Source organism: Alexandromys fortis, unplaced genomic scaffold, assembly GCF_014885135.2.
Source record: "Alexandromys fortis isolate MF-2015 unplaced genomic scaffold, M_Fortis_MF-2015_v1.1 scaffold_356, whole genome shotgun sequence".
In the NCBI taxonomy this organism is placed as follows: domain Eukaryota; kingdom Metazoa; phylum Chordata; class Mammalia; order Rodentia; family Cricetidae; genus Alexandromys; species Alexandromys fortis.
Window position 1 is genome coordinate 588,335 of NW_026068235.1, and position 9,302 is coordinate 597,636.

Consider the following 9,302-nt stretch of genomic DNA (forward strand, 5'->3'; position numbering starts at 1 on the left):
ACAACTCTGCATATTGATTGGTTGTGGTTCTCTGTAGTTCTTTCCATCTGTTGCAAAGAGGAGTTTCCTTAATGAGGGATGTAGACTGCAATTATCTGTGGGTATAACAACAAATGTTTTTAGATTATGGTTAGAGATTATACTAGTTTTAGTAAAGTGGTGGTTGTAGGTTCTTTCCCAAGATCCATGACTTTACTAGCCTGAAAGTTGTCTTGGTTTCCAGCACCAGGCATGATTTAGCTCTTCCTGAGTGCTTTTTAAATCCAATTAGAGAGCAGTTAGTTGCCACTAGAATAGTATGTGTCCCACTACTGAACCCTTAGGTTTATGGGCATTGCTGTGGTCATAGCTGGGTGAGTCTATTGGTTGCTTCCCTCCTTTAGTAACTTGCATTGTTCTTCTGATGCCATGAAAGCTAATCCCCAAGGAAGAAGTTTCAGGTCAGTCCTAGTTTAGGGGCCTCTAAGCTATGTGTCTGTAGTGCATGGTATCTTCTGCAATAATACTTACCTTCAAGCCCTTTGGGCTATCCAAGGACAATAGCAATAAACTATAATATTTTGGGAGCCTCTTGGACAACCCTTATCAACAACTGAAATAAGATTTCTCATTCCTGGTGTCCCAACACCATATTATTAACCAATAAAAGCAACACATATACATAAGGACTTCCCACACTACCAGATGAGAAAATTTTATTCAAACTATATGTATGTATTTATACACAGACATTTGTGTATCATATGTTTTTATCTTTATTTCATAGGTGGTTAACAATACCTCATATTGTTAGATGATACCTGGCTCTTGGAGGGAATATTGTCAACCCAGGTTGTTGTAAGGAAGCTGCTTGTTTGTTCCTGGGTGCTCAGTCCCAAAACAATCACAAGAAACCATATTATTTGCAATATTATTTAGCCAATAGCCTAAGTGTATTTCAGGCTAACTCATATCTAAAATTAACTCATCTCCATTAATCTGTGTATCGCCATGAGACTGCGTCTTACTGGGTAAAGTTCCAGCATCTGTGTCCAGAGGAGCTACATGGCATCTCCCTGGCTCCACCTTCTTTCTTCCAGTATTCAGTTTAGCTTTCCCCACCTAGCTCTGTTCGGATGTAGGTTGATTCCCAATTTTCTGAGAAACCACCATACTGATTTCCTGAGTGGTTGTACAAGTTTGCATTTTCACCCGTGATGGAAGAATATTCTCCTTAATCCACATCCTCTCTAGCATAAGCTATTATTGGTCTTTTTGATCTTAGCTATTCTGACAGGTGTAAGATTGGTATCTCAGGGTTGTTTTGATTTGCATTTTTCTTTTCTTTTTTTTTTTTTTTTTGTTTTTCGAGACAGGGTTTCTCTGTGGCTTTGGAGCCTGTCCTGGAACTAGCTCTATAGACCAGGCTGGTCTCGAACTCACAGAGACCGCCTGCCTCTGCCTCCCAAGTGCTGGGATTAAAGGCGTGCGCCACCATGATTTGCATTTTTCTGATGGCTAAGGATGATGAAAATTTCCTTAAGTGTCTTTCAGCCATTTGAGATTCTTCTGTTGAGAATTCTCTGTTTAGATCTATACCCCATTTTAAATTGGATTATTTGGTATTTTGATGTCTAATTTCTTGAGTTCTTTATATATTTTTGAGTTCAGTCCTCTGATATGGGGTTGATGAAGATCTTTTCCCAGTTAGTAGGCTGCCTTTTTGTCTCACTGACTGTTTTCTTTGCTTTACAGAAGCTTCTCAGTTTCAGGAGGTCCCATTTATTTATTGTTGCTCTCAGTTCAGTGCTACTGGTGTTATATTTGGGAATGGTTCTTCTGTGCCCATACATTGAAGGCTATTTCCCACTTTCTCTTCTTTCAGGTTGAGTGTGGTCAGATTTATATTGAGGTCTTTAATCCATTTGGACTTGAATTTTGTCCATGGGGATAGATATGGATCAATTAATTCTTGTACATATTGACAACCAGTTATGCCAGCACCATTTGTTGAAGATGCTTTCTTTTTACCATTGTATAATTTTAGATTCTTTGTCAACAATAAGGTGTTCATACGTGTGTGGATTAATATCCTTCTCTTTAGTTCGGTTCCATTGGTCAACCTGTCTGTTATTACAATACCAGACTGTTTTCACTACTGTAGTTCTATAAGAAAACTTGCTGTCAAGGAATATGATGCCTCTGGAAGTTCCTTTATTGTACAGGATTGTTTTGGCTATCATGGATTTTTTTGTGTTTTTGTATGGAGCTGATTATTGTTTTTTTAATGTGTGTGAATAATTGTGTTGGGATTTTGATGGGGATTGTAGTGAATCTATAAACTGCTATTGGTAGGATTGCCACTTTTATGATGTTGATCCTACCTACCTAAGAACATGGGAGATCTTTACATTTTCTGGTATCTTCAATTTCTTTCTTCAAAGGCTTAAAGTTTTTGACAAACAGGTCTTTCACTTGTTTGGTTAGTATTATCCCAAAATATTTTATGTTATTTGTGGCTATTGTAAGTGGTGATGATTCTCTTATTTCTTTTTCAGCTTCTTTATCATTTTATATAGGAGAGATACTCTTCTTCTTCTTCTTCTTCTTCTTCTTCTTCTTCTTCTTCTTCTTCTTCTTCTTCTTCTTCTTCTTCTTCTTCTCCTCCTCCTCCTCCTCCTCCTCCTCCTCCTCCTCCTCCTTCTCCTCCTTTTCCTCCTTTTTCTTTTGAGATTATCTTGTATTCTGCCATATTACTGAAGGTATTTATCAGCTATAGGAGTTCCCTGGTAGAGTTTTTGGGGTCACTTATGTATACTGTCATATTATCTGCAAATAGCAAAAGTTTGACTTCTTCCTTTCCAATTTGTATCCCTCTGATCTCCTTTTGTTGTCTTATTGCTCTATCTAGAATAAGAACTACATTAAATAGATATGGAGAGAGTGGACAGCCCTTTGTCTTGTTCATGATTTTAGTGGAATTCCTTTGAGTTTCTCACCATTTAATTTGATGTTGGCTGTCGGCTTGCTGTATATAGCTGTTATTATATTTAGGTGTGTTCCTTGTATCCCTGATCTCTCCAAGACCTTTATCATGAAGGGGTGTTGGATTTTGTCAAATGCTTTTTCAGCATCTAATGAAATGAGTATATGGTTCTTCTCTTTTAGTTTATTTATATGTTGGATTAATGAAGATCATGTCAAATGGGGGAACATGAATCAAATAATCTCAAGATAACACCAAATCGGGTATTCTAAGGATTTTCTTAATTATTAAAGGGGAACTCACAGATCACAGCAAGGAAATAGGAATAGGTCTGACATCCAGGTGTGGTCCTAGAGGAGAAGAGAGTGAACTAGGTAGGACCCTAAGTCATGCTCCAACCTGGTCCAGCCTCTTAAAGACCATTGGCTGAAGGAGGTTCCCCATCACATCCCTCTTTTGTTTAAATAAGAGACTTCCAAACCCAAAACAAAACTATATACACCAAGAACAGTTATCAAATATAAAAATAAGAATTACAATTAGCATAAAAATATTAAGCAAGGAACGTATGTTAAATGTTTTAATAACCATTCTATTCTAAGGAGTCTAAGTCTTCTTTAGAAATGGCTTGGCTAGATCATAAGAGGAAGGTAACTATGACTATCTAATCTTTAGCCCCACTGAAGGCCTGAGAAGGGAGATAATATTACTTGAGTAGGCAGGAAGAGCAATCAAGCAGCTTCCAAAATGTGCAGTAGATGACAGAGATAACTGCCTACCTGGGCAAGCACCCAAAGTCTCATTTGCAATGTTGAAGCAACAACCTTTGACTAAGGCCCAGAGTAACTGACAGACCATTTTCAAAGGCAGGAAAAATTTTCAAAACCATATTACCCTGTCTTGGCAAGGTTTAACAGTCTTTTTTTGGCAGCGGGGGGGCGGTGAGGAGGGGTGTATCCTGCTTGTCAAGTCTGGATACCGTGCACTTTGTTAGTGGTCATGGCATGGGCAGTTTCTTGCCCAAAGGCCAGTTGTGCCAAGAAGAAAACAAGCTCCAAGTAGAATGTCTTCAGTACCCAACATTCTCTTGGGAATAGATTGGTGCTGCCAGGTGCAATTGTGTCTCACATCAACAGAACCCTAAGTTATTTAAATTCCATGTTCTACAGTTCTTTGAAGTGATTGAAGATTACCTATTTATATAATCTCTATGTATCTAAAGAACATGAATAGTCTAATTATAAATATGACAAACATGAATGATTATTAACCTATAATGCTTAATACCTATATAACTTAAAGACTAAGACTATATTAGAATATTAAACCATCTTTAAACAACTGTGCAGCAATTGAGGACAATGACCTCAAAATACAAACAACAAGTATCTTGATCAGAGGTAGAATGTATAATGCAATATGATAAATATATCCTAAAATTGTATCAATATACAAAAAATGTCTTAACAGAGGTAGAAACATACATGCATACAATCTGACAAAAACTTTCCATAGGTATACAAATAATGTAAAGAGAAAGAGGAGCATATTCATTAAAAAAAATATAATTTGAACTTGTATCAATCAATATACAAGAATCTATATCAATGTAAATTGCCTATAAATAATAGCTCACAAGTATTCACTCTCTTATTTACTATTATTATTATCAATGTGAGAAAGCTCACACCAACTACCTATTATCCCATTCAATTTTCTCTATTATTTTCTTTCATTTTTTTTGAAGGAGATCTCTGGGCTTACATAATTTCCACCTCAACCCCCAACCTTATACAAGTAATTTAAGTTATTTAAATTATACAAGTAATGAGCAACCCCTAAGTGATGTCCCTAACCCCGATGACAAACTTTGTTGGGAGCAAAGACGTCATTTTTTAAAATTGCTTCTAGCTGCCATGGGAGCGATGTTCTTTCTAAGGTGTCCGGTTAAAGTAAAATGATTGTTAAGTTTCAAGATTACTGTCTTGTAGAATTGCAAATGGTCGATAGGGTTGGGTTTTTTGTTTTTTGTTTTTTGTTTTTTTGAAGTTTTTTTTGGAGTTTTGGCCAGAACGTTTTAAGAAGATGCACCATTTTAGCTAACCAAATTGGAACCATCTTGAGCAGCTGTACCCAAAACCAGTCTTATAGTAATGCTTTCAGCATCATAATGTCATATCAACCAGGTGGAATCATTGTTAATGGGGCCTCATTTTCTTCCTGGAAACTACAGAGATTACTGCAGGAAAATCTACTGTTCATTGTGGAAGACTTAAACATTATTAATATAGATATATTTAACGAAAGATATGATAACTCCAAATAAAGTATTCTAAGGCTTTTCTTTATTAGAAGGGAACTCATGGATCACAGTGAGGAAATAGGAATGAGATCTGACATCCATGTGTGGCTCACGAGGAGAAGAGAGCGAACTGGGCAGAAATGAGGCTTTTTGATACCCTAAGTCATGCCCCAAACTAGTCCAGCTTCTTAAAGGCCATTGGCTGAAGGAGGCTTCCCATTACAGATTACACTGATAGGTTTTCATATGTTGAACCATCCTTGCATCTCTGGGATGAAGCCAACCTGATCATTGTGGATGATTTTTTTAAATGTGTTCTTAGATTTGGCTTGCTAGTATTTTATTGAGTATTTTTGCATCAATGTTCATGAGGGAGATTAGTCTGTAATTCTCCTTCTTAGTTGAGTCTTTGTTTGATTTTGATATCAGGGAAACTGTAGCCTCATAAAAAGATTTTGACAATATTCCTTCTGTTTCTATTATGTGAAACAACTTGAGGAGTGTAGGTATCAGTTCTGTTTTGAAGTTCTGATAGAATTCTGCACTGAAACCATCCAGCCCTGCACCTTTTTTGGTTGGGAGGCTTTAGATGACATCTTCTATTTCTTTAGGGGTTATAGGTCTATTTATATTGTCCACCTGGTCTTGATTTAATTTGGTATATGGTACCTATCCAGAAAAATGTCCATTTCTTTTACGTTTTCTAATTTTGTGGAGTACAGGACATTGTAGCATGACATAATGATTCTCTGGATTTCCTCCTTGTCTGTTGTAATGACCCTCTTTTCATTTCTGATTTTGTTAACTTGGATGTTCTCCCTATGCTTTTTGATTAGTTTAGGTAAGAGTTTGTCTATCTTGTTGATTTTCTCAAAACACTAAGTCTTTGTTTCATTGATTCTCTGATTTGTTTTCTTTGTTTCTATTTTATTGATTTCAGTCCTCAATTAGATTATTTACTGTCATCTGCTACTCCTGGATGAGTCTGATTCTTTTTGTTCTAGAGCTTTCAGGTGTGCTGTTAAGTTGCTAGAGTGAGACTCTCTACTTTCTTTATGTAGGCATTTAGTGCTGTGAACTTTCCTCTTAGCACTGCTTTCATTGTGTCCCATAAGTTTGGGTATGTTGTGCCTTCATTTTCGTTGAATTATAGGAAGTCTTTAATTTCTTTCTGTATTTCTTCCTTGACCTAGGGGTGATTGAGTTGAGCATTGTTTAATTTCCATGAGTTTGTAGTTTGTTTCTGCATGAGTTAGTGTTGTCATTGAGTTCTAACTTTAAACCATGGTGATCTGATAAGATATAGGGGATTACGCCAATTGTTTTTGTATCTGTTGAGTTTTGCTTTGTTTTCAAGTATGTGGTCAATTTTAAAGAAGGTCCCATGAGTTGCTGTGTAAAAGGTATATTCTTTTGTGTTTGGGGGGAATGTTCTATAGATATCTGTTAAGTCCATTTGAGTTATGTTATCTGTTAATTGTCTCATTTCTCTTTTAAGTTTCTGTAGGATTGGCCTGAACATTGTGGAGATTTGGGGTGTTAAAGTCTCCTAGTATTAGTCTGTGGGGTTTGATGATGGTTTAAACTTTTTTTTAATATTTATTTATTTATTATGTATATAATATTCTGTCTGTGTGTATGTCTGCAGGCAAGAAGAGGGCACCAGACCTCATTACAGATGGCTGTGAGCCACCATGTGATTGCCTGGAATTGAACTCAGGACCTTTGGAAGAGCAGGCAATGCTCTTAACCACTGAGCCATCTCTCCAGCCCCTGATGGTTTAAACTTTACTAATGTTTCTTTTACATATGTAGGTGCTCTTGTATTTGGGGCTTAGATGTTCAGGATTGAGGCTTCATCTTGATGGATTTTTCCTGTGATGAGTTTGAAGTGTCCTTCTCCATCTCTTCTGATTAATTTTAGTTTGAAAGCAATTTTGTTAGATATTAGGATAGCCACACCCACTTGTTTCTTAACTTTTTTCCCAACCCTTTACTCTGAGATAATGTCTGTCTTTGAGGTTAAGGTGTGTTTATTGTATATAGTAGAAGGATTAATCCTGCTTTGATATCCATTCTCTTATTCTGTGTCTTTTTATAGGTGAGTTGAGTCCATTGAAATTAAGAGATATTAATGACCAGTGATAATTAATTTTTGTTATTTTTGGTGGTAGTGTTTGTGTGCCCCTTCTTTGGGGCTCACTGGTGTTAGGTAATCTGTTGCTGGTATTTTTGTGGGTGTAGTTAGCTTCCTTGGGTCAGAGTTTTTCTTATAGTACTTTTTGTAGTGCTGGATTTGTGGATGGGCATTGTTTAAATCTGGTTTTATCATAAAATGTCTTATTTTTTCCATCAATGATGATTGAAAGCTTTGCTGGGTATAGTAGTCTGGGCTTGCATCTGTGGTTTCTTAGTGTCTTCTGGCTTTCATGATTTCTACTGAGAAGTCGGTTGTAATTCTGATAGGTCTGCCCTTATATGTTACTTGACGTTTTTCCTTTGCAGCTCTTAATATTCTTTCTTCATTCTGTGTGTTTTGTATTTTGTTTATTATATGGCAAGGGGACTTTTTTTTGGGTCTAATCTATTTGGTGTTGTATAAGCTCTTGTTCCTTCATTAGTGATATCCTTCTTTAGGTTGGGAAAGTTTTCTACTATGATTTTGTTGAATATATTTTCTGTGCCTTTAAACTGAAGTTCTTCTATGTCTTCTATCCCTATTATTCTAAGGCTTGGTCTTTTAATGGTGTCCCAGATTTCCTGTATGTTTTGTGTTTAGAATGTGTTGGATCTAACATTTTCTTTGATGGATGACTCTATTTTCTGTATAGTATCGTTAGCACCTGAGATTCTCTCTTCCATCACTTTTATTCTGTTGATTATGCTTATATCTGTAGTTTCTGTTCATTTATCCAGATTTTCCATATCCAGAATTCCCTCAGTTTGTGTTTTCTTTATTGCTTCTATTTCAGTTTTCAAGTCTTGAACTGTTTGAACTATTTGTTTCACCTCTTTGATTGTTTTTTCTTGGCTTTCTTTAAGAAATTTATTCATTTCTTCCAATTTTTTGTTTGTCTTTTCCTCCATTTCTTTAAAAGAATTATTCATTTCCTCTTTAAAGGTGTCCATCATCCTCATAAAGTTACATTTAAAATTCTTTTATTCTGCTTCTTCTGTATTAGGATAATCAAGTCTTCCTGATGTATGACCTCTGGGTTCTGGTGTTATCAAGCTGCTTTTTAGGTCGTTGAGTGAATTCTTGCATTGGTGCCTATGCTTCTCTTCCTCCTGTTCATGCTGGGAGTGTCTTTGCCTCTTGTTCCAATCCTTGCAGTTGCTGTCTTTGTCTTTGGGATCTGTTTGTGGTCTGCTCTGTACTTTTGCTGCCTGTGTCTCAGGGAGCCATTGAGGTCTCTCTTGTCCCACTCTCTTGTTCCTTGGTCTGCTTTCTTGGTTTGCTCTCTTTTTTGCTCTATTAGTCTGCTCTGTGCAGTCACAGTCTGTGCTCCAGAGTTACTCTGAAGTCACGGGGTGGGGGGAGAGTTAGGAGGGTTTGGGGGCAGAGTGTGACTTGTAGCTTACAGGGTCTGATCTATTGGATGTGGGTGTTAGAGCAGCCTACCAGCAGGAAGCTTGCCTGCTGGCTGACTAGAGAAGCTAAGGAAGGCTTCCTCCTTCCTAGAATTCTTCTGTTCTCATCGCCCTGTCTCTACTTTCCTGTCTGGTTGATCTGCCTATACTTCAGCATTTATTTAAAACATGATTGACAGAACACAGACAGTTCTCCTGCACCACAACTTGCTCAGAATTCTCCTGTTCTCATTGCCCCACCTCTACTTCCTGCCTGGTTGCCCTGCCTGTACTTCCTGTCTGGCTACTGAACAATCAGCATTTTATTAAACAAGTACAAGAAACAAATCTTTACAGAGTAAAACCATTGTCCCACAGCACTTCCTCCCCACTTTTTTAAAAATTTTTATTTATTTATTAAAGATTTCTGACTCTTCCCCTCCACTCCTCCCATTTCCCTCCCCC

General features: G+C 37.0%; 1 protein-coding gene across 2 annotated transcripts in view; it reads left to right on the forward strand.

The window, feature by feature from the left end:
• Lrif1 (ligand dependent nuclear receptor interacting factor 1) overlaps positions 1-9,302 on the forward strand; it is a 56,649-nt gene that overhangs the window by 19,518 nt on the left and 27,829 nt on the right. The window lies entirely within an intron of this gene.